The sequence below is a fragment of the Cherax quadricarinatus genome, chromosome 89 (assembly GCF_038502225.1).
Source record: "Cherax quadricarinatus isolate ZL_2023a chromosome 89, ASM3850222v1, whole genome shotgun sequence".
Lineage (NCBI taxonomy): Eukaryota > Metazoa > Arthropoda > Malacostraca > Decapoda > Parastacidae > Cherax > Cherax quadricarinatus.
The window spans coordinates 5,030,399-5,043,481 of NC_091380.1; the positions used below are offsets into that span (position 1 = coordinate 5,030,399).

Here is a 13,083-nt window from a genome sequence, read left to right on the forward strand (position 1 = left end):
TTGGGAGGCCTCATCCGACCTCCTGTGTCTAAATGAATCATCCTGGGATCGTGGTCGTGGTTGGGAGGCCTCATCCGACCTCCTGTGTCTAAATGAATCATCCTGGGATCATGGTCGTGGTTGGGAGGCCTCATCCGACCTCCTGTGTCTAAATGAATCATCCTGGGATCATGGTCGTGGTTGGGAGGCCTCATCCGACCTCCTGTGTCTAAATGAATCATCCTGGGATCGTGGTTGTGGTTGGGAGGCGTCATAGTATCTCCCAAGATCTCAGATTTACACCATTACGAAGGTTCTTACTATCTCCTGTTGACCTGCCACAACCTTGTCTGTTGCTCACTGTATTGCTTCTTCTGCAGTACCCACTATTATTATTATTATTATTATTATTATTATTATTATTATTATTATTATTACTGTTATTGTTGCTATTAATTTTTATTATTACTGTTAGTATCGTTATTATTTTTTATTAGTGTTATTATTGCTGTTTTTTTTGTTACCGTTATTATTGCTATTAACACCGCTATAATAATTACTGTTCATCACCATTACCATCATCATTATCATCACTATCGTCATTTTCAACCTCTCTTCTCTATTTTTACAGGTACGTTGAATGGTGACACTATGGTGACATAATGGTGACACTCTGGTGACATGTTCGTAGTTGATCATGGTAAGTGTAGCCTCGATCTTGTAGACTTGTGGTAGATGTGTGGTAGATGGAGCCGAAGTAGACCTGTGAAGCTGCGGTAGACGTTGCAGACCTGTAGCAGATCTCTTGTAAACTTGGCTGTAGACCTCTTGTAGGCCTATTGTAGACCTATATATTGTAGACTGTGGACCTACTGTACCTTACCTTTCATTGGTCCGGTGGTCGCTCGTCTACTCAGCTGCCAGATCGACTTGATGGGGTCCGATCTATCAGACTTCTAATATGAAGGGTAAATATTACAGGACTAGAAACTGGTAAGAAATACACAGATAATTCATTTATTACAGAAGGGTATCGCCCACATAGCAGGCTTTATCAGTCGAATACCGAGACGAACTTAACCAAACCATCAGTATTTGTAACCAAGCTTAGGTTTGGCCACTACAACATCAGTCAGTACACTTGTAACTAGCTTAAGCTTATTGTAGCCAGCTGATCCAGTGGCTAGCGCGTCGGTCTGGAGTTTTGTGACTCTGATCGCGGGTTCAAGCCCCGCCCGTGGTATGGTTTGTTTATAATCGTGTCATTGCGATTTCGGGAGTCAGGAATTTCATTCCTGGATTCATTTCTGTATAAAACTGAAGCTGCAACACAGGTGCAACACTTCGAATGAAGTCCAGGTGTTTCACGCTCATCATGGGCCAGTAGGCCTATTGCAGTGCTCCGTCATGTATTCTTAAGAGTCATTTTAACTAGAGGTATGCCAGCAGCAACAGTGTAGCGAACCAGACAAACAGCCGAAAAGAGCTGTCTTTAGGCTAGGCTGTGGGAGTGAGTAGTCTGCCTTCAGGCTAGACTGTGGGAGTCAGTAGTGTTCAGGCTAGACTGTGGGAGTCAGTAGTGTTCAGGCTAGACTGTGGGAGTCAGTAGTGTTCAGGCTAGACTGTGGGAGTCAGTAGTGTTCAGGCTAGACTGTGGGAGTCAGTAGTCTGCCTTCAGGCTAGACTGTGGGAGTCAGTAGTCTGCCTTCAGGCTAGACTGTGGGAGTCAGTAGTCTGCCTTCAGGCTAGACTGTGGGAGTCAGTAGTCTGCCTTCAGGCTAGACTGTGGGAGTCAGTAGTCTGCCTTCAGGCTAGACTGTGGGAGTCAGTAGTGTTCAGGCTAGACTGTGGGAGTCAGTAGTCTGCCTTCAGGCTAGACTGTGGGAGTCAGTAGTGTTCAGGCTAGACTGTGGGAGTCAGTAGTCTGCCTTCAGGCTAGACTGTGGGAGTCAGTAGTGTTCAGGCTAGACTGTGGGAGTCAGTAGTGTTCAGGCTAGACTGTGGGAGTCAGTAGTCTGCCTTCAGGCTAGACTGTGAGAGTCAGTAGTCAGGCTGCCTTCAGGCTAGACTGTGGGAGTCAGTAGTGTTCTGCTGTGGGAGTCAGTTCAGGCTAGACTGTGGGAGTGAGTAGTCTGCCTTCAGGCTAGACTGTGGGAGTCAGTAGTGTTCAGGCTAGACTGTGGGAGTCAGTAGTGTTCAGGCTAGACTGTGGGAGTCAGTAGTGTTCAGGCTAGACTGTGGGAGTCAGTAGTGTTCAGGCTAGACTGTGGGAGTCAGTAGTCTGCCTTCAGGCTAGACTGTGGGAGTCAGTAGTCTGCCTTCAGGCTAGACTGTGGGAGTCAGTAGTGTTCAGGCTAGACTGTGGGAGTCAGTAGTGTTCAGGCTAGACTGTGGGAGTCAGTAGTGTTCAGGCTAGACTGTGGGAGTCAGTAGTCTGCCTTCAGGCTAGACTGTGGGAGTCAGTAGTCTGCCTTCAGGCTAGACTGTGGGAGTCAGTAGTCTGCCTTCAGGCTAGACTGTGGGAGTCAGTAGTCTGCCTTCAGGCTAGACTGTGGGAGTCAGTAGTGTTCAGGGTAGACTGTGGGAGTCAGTAGTGTTCAGGCTAGACTGTGGGAGTCAGTAGTCTGCCTTCAGGCTAGACTGTGGGAGTCAGTAGTCTGCCTTCAGGCTAGACTGTGGGAGTCAGTAGTCTGCCTTCAGGCTAGACTGTGGGAGTCAGTAGTCTGCCTTCAGGCTAGACTGTGGGAGTCAGTAGTCTGCCTTCAGGCTAGACTGTGGGAGTCAGTAGTCTGCCTTCAGGCTAGACTGTGGGAGTCAGTAGTCTGCCTTCAGGCTAGACTGTGGGAGTCAGTAGTCTGCCTTCAGGCTAGACTGTGGGAGTCAGTAGTCTGCCTTCAGGCTAGACTGTGGGAGTCAGTAGTCTGCCTTCAGGCTAGACTGTGGGAGTCAGTAGTCTGCCTTCAGGCTAGACTGTGGGAGTCAGTAGTCTGCCTTCAGGCTAGACTGTGGGAGTCAGTAGTCTGCCTTCAGGCTAGACTGTGGGAGTCAGTAGTCTGCCTTCAGGCTAGACTGTGGGAGTCAGTAGTCTGCCTTCAGGCTAGACTGTGGGAGTCAGTAGTCTGCCTTCAGGCTAGACTGTGGGAGTCAGTAGTCTGCCTTCAGGCTAGACTGTGGGAGTCAGTAGTCTGCCTTCAGGCTAGACTGTGGGAGTCAGTAGTCTGCCTTCAGGCTAGACTGTGGGAGTCAGTAGTCTGCCTTCAGGCTACTGACTGTCTGCCTTCAGGCTAGACTGTGGGAGTCAGTAGTCTGCCTTCAGGCTAGACTGTGGGAGTCAGTAGTCTGCCTTCAGGCTAGACTGTGGGAGTCAGTAGTCTGCCTTCAGGCTAGACTGTGGGAGTCGAAGTTGTCCAGAACTTGCCACGGGTATATTAAAGGTACCAACATTCCCCCTCTTCCTCTCCCTTTCCTCTCCCTTTCCTCTCCCTCTCCTCTCCCTCTCCTCTCCCTCTCCTCTCCCTCTCCTCTCCCTCTCCTCTCCCTCCTCTCCTCTCCCTCCTCTCCTCTCCCTCTCCTCTCCCTCTCCTCTCCCTCTCCTCTCCCTCTCCTCTCCCTCCTCTCCTCTCCCTCTCCTCTCCCTCTCCCCTCCCTCTCCCCTCCCTCTCCTCTCTCTTCCGTCCCGTCAAGAGGTAAGACTGAACAAAGACTGTGGATTATAAGGAAAGGCCGATCAGGTGAGCCGGTGTGTGACATCATTCTGGCTGGTGATGTCACTGCACTTGTCTTGACCTCTGATGTGTGTTCACCTACCTGTGTTCGCCCGGGGTCGAATCACGGCTCCTGCAGCCCCCTCCTCCCCCTCCCTCGTAAGTGGCGTCGCTTAGTCTTAAGAAAGGAGAAACACTGCAGTAGGCCTACTGGCCCATACTAGGCACGTCATTCTCAAACCCAAAGCCATTAACAAAAATGTCTGCCCCACGTATTTTGATCTTGTCTTAACCGGACTCTACTGCCTCTCCACCTGACTCTACTGCCTCTCCACTTGACTCTACTGCCTCTCCACCTGACTCTACTGCCTCTCCACCTGACTCTACTGCCTCTCCACCTGACTCTACTGCCTCTCCACCTGACTCTACTGCCTCTACTGCCTCTCCACCTGACTCTACTGCCTCTCCACCTGACTCTACTGCCTCTCCACCTGACTCTGCTGCCTCTCAACCTGACTCTACTGCCTCTCCACCTGACTCTACTGCCTCTCCACCTGACTCTACTGCCTCTCCACCTGACTCTACTGCCTCTCCACCTGACTCTACTGCCTCTCCACCTGACTCTACTGCCTCTCCACCTGACTCTACTGCCTCTCCACCTGACTCTACTGCCTCTCCACCTGACTACTGCCTCTCCACCTGACTCTACTGCCTCTCAACCTGACTCTACTGCCTCTCAACCTGACTCTACTGCCTCTCCACCTGACTCTACTGCCTCTCCACCTGACTCTACTGCCTCTCCACCTGACTCTACTGCCTCTCCACCTGACTCTACTGCCTCTCCACCTGACTCTACTGCCTCTCCACCTGACTCTACTGCCTCTCCACCTGACTCTACTGCCTCTCCACCTGACTACTGCCTCTCCACCTGACTCTACTGCCTCTCCACCTGACTCTACTGCCTCTCCACCTGACTCTACTGCCTCTCCACCTGACTCTACTGCCTCTCCACCTGACTCTACTGCCTCTCCACCTGACTCTACTGCCTCTCAACCTGACTCTACTGCCTCTCCACCTGACTCTACTGCCTCTCCACCTGACTCTACTGCCTCTCCACCTGACTCTACTGCCTCTCCACCTGACTCTACTGCCTCTCCACCTGACTCTACTGCCTCTACACCTGACTCTACTGCCTCTCCACCTGACTCTACTGCCTCTCCACCTGACTCTACTGCCTCTCAACCTGACTCTACTGCCTCTCCACCTGACTCTACTGCCTCTCCACCTGACTCTACTGCCTCTCAACCTGACTCTACTGCCTCTACACCTGACTCTACTGCCTCTACACCGGACTCTACTGCCTCTACACCGGACTCTACTGCCTCTCCACCTGACTGTACTGCCTCTCCACCTGACTACTGCCTCTCCACCTGTACTGCCTCTCCACCTGACTCTACTGCCTCTCCACCTGACTCTACTGCCTCTCCACCTGACTACTGCCTCTACACCTGACTCTACTGCCTCTACACCTGACTCTCTGTACTGCCTCTCCACCTGACTGTACTGCCTCTCCACCTGACTACTGCCTCTCCACCTGTACTGCCTCTCCACCTGACTCTACTGCCTCTCCACCTGACTACTGCCTCTCCACCTGTACTGCCTCTCCACCTGACTCTACTGCCTCTCCACCTGACTACTGCCTCTCCACCTGTACTGCCTCTCCACCTGACTGTACTGCCTCTCAACCTGACTCTACTGCCTCTCCACCTGACTCTACTGCCTCTCCACCTGACTCTACTGCCTCTCCACCTGACTCTACTGCCTCTCAACCTGACTCTACTGCCTCTCCACCTGACTCTACTGCCTCTCCACCTGACTCTACTGCCTCTCCATCTGACTCTACTGCCTCTCCAACTTTGCAAGCTCCTGATGATGTGTTGATTGCAACACGAAAGGCCTAGAGCTATCATTGTACTCCCCATCGTTGTTTTGCATATATATATATATATATATATATATATATATATATATATATATATATACACACACACACACACACACACAGATGAGTCACAGGGATGTTAGGAAGTATTTCTTCAGTCATAGAGTTGTCAGGAAGTGGAACAGTCTGGCGAGTGATGTAGTGGAGGCAGGAACTATACATAGCTTTAAGACGAGGTATGATAAAGCTCATGGAGCAGGGAGAGAGAGAGGACCTAGTAGTGTTCAGTGAAGAGGCAGGGTCAGGAGCTAAGTCTCGACCCCTGCAACCACAATTAGGTGAGTACACACTAAATTTCGATAAAACTGGGTGGTAAAATAACAATGGTTATAAATGACCATAATTTTTAAAAGGGTGGAGGGGTAAGCCAGTGGAAGGCCTTAGTCAGATGGCCAAAAGCTCCAGCTGCGGGTCATCATATGACTAAGACCCGCGTCAGGAAACACCTGTCCTGTGTCCTGACAAACCTTACTAATCACACCTTCAGACCCTGAACCAACATTATTACAATCAAAAGTAAGCGCTAAACCACTAAGGTCATACAACGCTGTACTGAAGGAACACATATAACACTGGTTATAAATGACCATAATTTTTAAAGTGGTGGACGAGTAAGCCAGCGGAAGGCGTCGGTCATATGACCAAAAGCTCCAGCTGCGGGTTATCATGTAAGACCCGCGTCAGGAAACACCTGTCCTGTGTCCTGACGAACCTTACCTAACCTAACTGGGTGGTAATCCAGTGTTTTACCAGACACAACACTGTGTTGACGAGGCTAGGAAAGTGGGAGAAACCTGTCTTATTCAGGTACATTCTGCATGCTGCACCGTCTGCACCTCTTGCGTGTTTTCCCACCTGTTCGATTCCCGTCCAGGTTTTATCCTGAACGGAGTCATAGAGAATGACACTGGCTTTGAGGGAACAAGAACTAGATCTCAACTTGTATGATGAGTTCCGAGAGTTTTTCTACTCAAAGAGCCCGGCCATGGTCCAGACTCGTTTGGTGCTAGCCTGGTCAACCAGGTTGTTGCTGCTGAAGGCCTGCTGCCCTACATATCCGTCACAGCCTGGTTGATCTGGCACCTGGTGAAGATACTTGTCCAGTTTCCTCTTGAAGGCTTGTACACTTGTTCCAGCAGGCTGTTGATGTGGCACCTGGTGAAGATACTTGTCCAGTTTCCTCCTGAAGGCTTCTACACTTGTTCCAGCAGTGTTTCTGATATCTTCTGGTAAGATGTTGAATAATGTGGGGCCAGGGATGTTGATACAGTGTTCTCTTATTGTACCCACCGCACCCCTGCTTTGAATAATCTGGGGCCACGGATGTTGATATAGTGTTCTCTTATTGTACCCACCGCACTCCTGCTTTGAATAATCTGGGGCCACGGATGTTGATATAGTGTTCTCTTATTGTACCCACTGCACCCCTGCTTTGAATAATCTGGGGCCACGGATGTTGATATAGTGTTCTCTTATTGTACCCACCGCACCCCTGCTTTGAATAATCAGGGGCCACGGATGTTGATATAGTGTTCTCTTATTGTACCCACCGCACCCCTGCTTTGAATAATCTGGGGCCACAGATGTTGATATAGTGTTCTCTTATTGTACCCACCGCACTCCTGCTTTGAATAATCAGGGGCCACGGATGTTGATATAGTGTTCTCTTATTGTACCCACTGCACCCCTGCTCTGAATAATCTGGCCCCAGTGTACGTAGTGTGGTTGTAGGTTTTGAGTCCTAGCTCCTGGCCCCAGTGTATGTAGTGTGGTTGTAGGGATTGAGTCCTAGCTCCTGGGCCCTTCCCTTTCTTCGTAGGACTTTTTTATACCTGTACTTACTATTAGCGGGGGGGGGGGTTGGGATGTATCGTGTCTATTCTCGAAGCTGGGTATTAAGTTTGTCTCCAGCACTGCCTCGTACAAGTCATTCCACTTATCAGTTACCTTGAGGCTGAAGAAATACTTCATCACATCCTTGTGAGTCATCTGTGTGTAAGAGAGAGAGAGAGAGAAAGGAGTGAGTGTGTGTGTGAGATACTCTCCTGTGTGTGTGTGTGTGTTAGAGAGAGAGAGAGAGAGAGAGAGAGAGAGAGAGAAAGGAGTGAGTGTGTGTGTGAGATACTCTCCTGTGTGTGTGTGTGTGTGTTAGAGAGAGAGAGAGAGAGAGAGAGAGAGAGAAAGGAGTTTTGTGTGTGTGTGTGTGTGGGTGGGTGTAAGAAGAGAGAGAGAGAGAGGAGTGTGTGTGTGTGTGATACTCTCCTGTGTGTGAGAGAGAGAGAGAGAAAGGAGTGAGTGTGTGTGTGAGATACTCTCCTGTGTGTGTGTGTGTGTGTTAGAGAGAGAGAGAGAGAGAGTGTGTGTGTGTGTGTGTGTGTTATACTCTCCTGTGTGTGTGAGAGAGAGAGAAAGGAGTTTTGTGTGTGTGTGTGTGTGTGTGGGTGGGTGTAAAAAGAGAGAGAGAGAGAGAGGAGTGTGTGTGTGTGTGTGATACTCTCCTGTGTGTGTGTGAGAGAGAGAGAGAGAGAGAGAGAGAGAGAAAGGAGTTTTGTGTGTGTGTGTGGGGGGTGTAAGAAGAGAGTGAGGAGTGTGTGTGTGATACTCTCCTGTGTGTGTGTGTGTGAGAGAGAGAGAGAGAGAGAGAGAGAGAGAGAGAGAGAGAGAGGAGTGTGTGTGTGCGATACTGTGTGTGTTAGTCACCTGTATGTGTGTGTGTTTGTATATTACTCACCTGTGTGTGTGATACTCTCCTGTGTGTGTGTGTGCGCGCGCGCGCGTGTACTCGCCTATACATGGTTGCAGGGGGTCGCGTCACAGCTCCTGGTGGGTGAGAGAGAGAGAGATTCAGGTATATATAACGTTAGAGCGAGGAGTCAGCTATTCAGTCAGCTGTTCAGTCAGCTGTTCACAGCTGATGACTTACTGTTGTGACGCGCGGCGGCCATCTTGAATCATGACGTCACACACAGTTTTATCATATATCCTGTTCCTCACATTCTAAGACAAACAGCATCATATATGACCCAAATAACTAATACCTTCGTAATACAAGGTGTAAATATTGATAATATCGCCTTCTAGCGGAGGAATATTGGTCTGAGGACGGTGATGTGACAAAAGGTAAATAGCTGAGAGAAAGATGGCCGACCATTGTTGTTATTTGCAGAAGATGGCCGACCATTGTTGTTATTTGCAGAAGATGGCCGACCATTGTTGTTATTTGCAGAATATGACCGACCAGTGTTGTTATTTGCAGAAGATGGCCGACCGTTGTTGTTATTTGCAGATGATGATGTCAGTATTGTGCACGAGGATATACACTGAGGTGTGTATATCTCAGGGTATATATTCCCGGAGATATGTTATCTCTTTATCTCTCGCTGTCTCTGTCTACCTCTGTCTTTTCTCTGACTGTGTCTGTATTTTGTTCTGTTTCTCTTTCTGTCTCTGTGTGTGTGTTTGTGTGTGTATATATATATATATATATATATATATATATATATATATATATATATATATATATATATATATATATATATATATATATATATATATATACTGATGTTTATACAATAATGATCGTTGTTAATGTAAATTATTATAATCATTACTTTTCGGTAATGTTAATAATCATTTGCAATCACGACTGTTGTCAGTATTGGTATTAAAGGTAAAAATAAGTGGGAAATTAGGTTGAAAGTGCTCTTAAGTGCTCACCTGAAGTGCTCTTAAGTGCTCCAGCTGGAGTGCTACTCTGAAGTGCTTCTCAGCGCTTGTTTTCTTGCTGCTTCTGTAGTGACTACCTTTGATATACCTTTGATGAGTTGCCAGAGTTTTTCTATGCTGGGAGCCCGGCCATGGGCCAGGCTCGTCTGGTGCTTTCTTGGTCAACCAGGCTGTGGTTGCTGCTGGAGGCCCTCTGCCCCACATATCCAACACAGCCTGGTTGATCCGGCACTTGAAGACGCTGGACCAGATTCCTCTTGAAGACTTCTACAGCCTTTCCCTACAACGTCTTCTAGTAACATATTTTCCCCCTATAAGCTACCTTGTACATAATTACTATTGACCTGATGACACTGGAGGACAGGAGAGATAGGGGGGACATGATAACGACATACAAAATACTGAGAGGAATTGACAAGGTGGACACAAACAGGATGTTCCAGAGATTGGACACAGTAACAAGGTGACACAGTTGGAAGTTGAAGACTCAGATGAATCACAGGGATGTTAGGAAGTATTTCTTCAGCCACAGAGTTGTCAGGAAGTGGAATAGTTTGGGAAGCGATGTAGTGGAGGCAGGATCCATACATAGCTTTAAGCAGAGGTATGATAAAGCTCATGGTTCAGGGAGAGTGACCTAGTAGCGACCAGTGAAGAGGCGGGGCCAGGAGCTCGGACTCGACCCCCGCAACCTCAACTAAGTGAGTACAACTAGGTGAGCACATCTGCTTCGTCTCGTCAGGTCGAGTCCACGATCTATAATTCCTGGTATAACTTCACAAATCTTTGGTGACAACTGTGTTCCAGAGGTCTAAACACAGTTGTCACCGAAGATTTGTCATACCAGGAATTAAGTTAAGATCCTGGACTTCACCTGACCAAACTAATGCCATAGTAATTATGTACAAGGTAGATTATAGGTGAAAAATAAACGTAATATTAGGAGACAGGGGGACTTAGGTGCCCCTTAAGGCACCATTCTCATGCTCAAGCTTCACCGTGCCCTTGTCAGACGGCTGATCCCGTAAAAGGGTCCTGGGTCCTGGACCCAGGCCAGGACCCGGGCCAGGGCCCAGGCCAGGACCCGGGCCAGGACCCAGGCCAGAACCCTGGCCAGGACCCTGGCCAGGACCCGGGCCAGGACCTGGATCAGGACCCAGGCGAGGATCCAGGCCAGGACATGTCATGGCGAACTTAGATAGGAGGCTTAAGCTTTCAGGTTCAGCTTTCCAGACCATGGAGCTGAACTCTTCTCCAGGCTGAGGGACTGACCACCTTGTTCCAGACCATGGAGCTGAACTCTTCTCCAGGCTGAGGGACTGACCACCTTGTTCCAGACCATGGTGGTGAACTCTTCTCCAGGCTGAGGGACTGACCACCTTGTTCCAGACCATGGTGCTGAACTCTTCTCCAGGCTGAGGGACTGACCACCTTGTTCAGGACCATGGTGCTGAACTCTTCTCCAGGCTGAGGGACTGACCACCTTGTTCCAGACCATGGAGCTGAACTCTTCTCCAGGCTGAGGGACTGACCACCTTGTTCTAGACCATGGTGCTGAACTCTTCTCCAGGCTGAGGGACTGACCACCTTGTTCCAGACCATGGTGCTGAACTCTTCTCCAGGCTGAGGGACTGACCACCTTGTTCCAGACCATGGTGGTGAACTCTTCTCCAGGCTGAGGGACTGACCACCTTGTTCCAGACCATGGTACTGAACTCTTCTCCAGGCTGAGGGACTGACCACCTTGTTCCAGACCATGGTGCTGGACTCTTTTCCAGGCTAAGGGACTGATCACCTTGTTCCAGACCATGGTACTGAACTCTTCTCCAGGCTGAGGGACTGACCACCTTGTTCCAGACCATGGTACTGAACTCTTCTCCAGGCTGAGGGACTGACCACCTTGTTCCAGACCATGGTGCTGAACTCTTCTCCAGGCTAAGGGACTGACCACCTTGTTCCAGACCATGGTACTAAACTCTTCTCCAGGCTGAGGGACTGACCATCTTGTTCCAGACCATGGTACTAAACTCTTCTCCAGGCTGAGGGACTGACCATCTTGTTCCAGACCATGGTACTGAACTCTTCTCCAGGCTGAGGGACTGACCACCTCAAAGCTACGTCTTCAAGGGTGATGGACTGAGTACATCGTCTTGACATCTCTCCTGCTTCTGTATTCGACTGAAGAAGCCTGCTGTGCAGACGGAACGTTTAGGAATAAGGATACTTAACTGTTGTATATGTGTCTTATCATCCTGTCGGTATTGTATGCCCCCCGTGGCCCGGTGGCAAAAGCTCTCGCTTCACACGGTGAGGGTCCGGGTTCGATTCCCAGAGAAGGGGTGGAAACATTGGACGTGTTTCCTTACATCGGTTTGTCTATGTCCACCCATCAGTAAAATGGGTACCTGGGTGTTAGTGAACTGGTGTGGGTCACATCCTGGGTGTTAGTGGACTGGTGTGGGTCACATCCTGGGTGTTAGTGGACTGGTGTGGGTCACATCCTGGGTGTTAGTGGACTGGTGTGGGTCACATCCTGGGTGTTAGTGGACTGGTGTGGGTCACATCCTGGGTGTTAGTGGACTGGTGTGGGTCACATCCTAGGTGTTAGTGGACTGGTGTGGGTCACATCCTGGGTGTTAGTGGACTGGTGTGGGTCACATCCTGGGTGTTAGTGGACTGGTGTGGGTCACATCCTGGGTGTTAGTGGACTGGTGTGGGTGGCATCCTGGGTGTTAGTGGACTGGTGTGGGTCACATCCTGGGTGTTAGTGGACTGGTGTGGGTGGCATCCTGGGTGTTAGTGGACTGGTGTGAGTGGCATCCTGGGTGTTAGTGGACTGGTGTGGGTCACATCCTGGGTGTTAGTGGACTGGTGTGGGTCACATCCTGGGTGTTAGTGGACTGGTGTGGGTGGCATCCTGGGTGTTAGTGGACTGGTGTGGGTGACATCCTGGGTTTTAGTGGACTGGTGTGGGTCACATCCTGGGTGTTAGTGGACTGGTGTGGGTCACATCCTGGGTGTTAGTGGACTGGTGTGGGTCACATCCTGATTGATAGTGGACTGGTGTGGGTCACATCCTGGGTGTTAGTGGACTGATGTTGGTCACATCCTGGGTGTTAGTGGACTGGTGTGGTTCACATCCTGGGTGTTAGTGGACTGGTGTGGGTGGCATGCTGGGTGTTAGTGGACTGGTGTGGGTCACATCCTGGGTGTTAGTGGACAGGTGTGGGTCACATCCTGGGTGTTAGTGAACTGGTGTGGGTCACATCCTGGGTGTTAGTGGACTGATGTGGGTCACATCCTGGGTGTTAGTGGACTGATGTGGGTCACATCCTGGGTGTTAGTGGACTGGTGTGGGTGGCATGCTGGGTGTTAGTGAACTGGTGTGGGTCACATCCTGGGTGTTAGTGGACTGATGTGGGTCACATCCTGGGTGTTAGTGGACTGATGTGGGTCACATCCTGGGTGTTAGTGGACTGATGTGGGTCACATCCTGGGTGTTAGTGGACTGGTGTGGGTGGCATGCTGGGTGTTAGTGGACTGGTGTGGGTCACATCCTGGGTGTTAGTGGACTGATGTGGGTCACATCCTGGGTGTTAGTGGACTGATGTTGGTCACATCCTGGGTGTTAGTGGAATGATGTGGGTCACATTCTGGGTGTTAGTGGACTGA

The 13,083-nt window shown here is 49.8% G+C and overlaps 1 protein-coding gene across 7 annotated transcripts in view; it reads left to right on the forward strand.

Annotated features, from left to right (window-relative positions):
* Positions 1 to 591: 591 nt before the first annotated feature.
* The window catches only part of LOC128697206 (uncharacterized), a 142,225-nt gene continuing 129,733 nt past the window's right edge, over positions 592 to 13,083 (forward strand). For all 7 annotated transcript variants that reach the window (XR_011394560.1, XR_011394558.1, XR_011394559.1 and 4 more), the window contains exon 1: positions 592 to 679. The gene's annotated coding sequence lies outside the window, so the exon portion shown is untranslated. The remainder of the gene's footprint in view (positions 680 to 13,083) is intronic.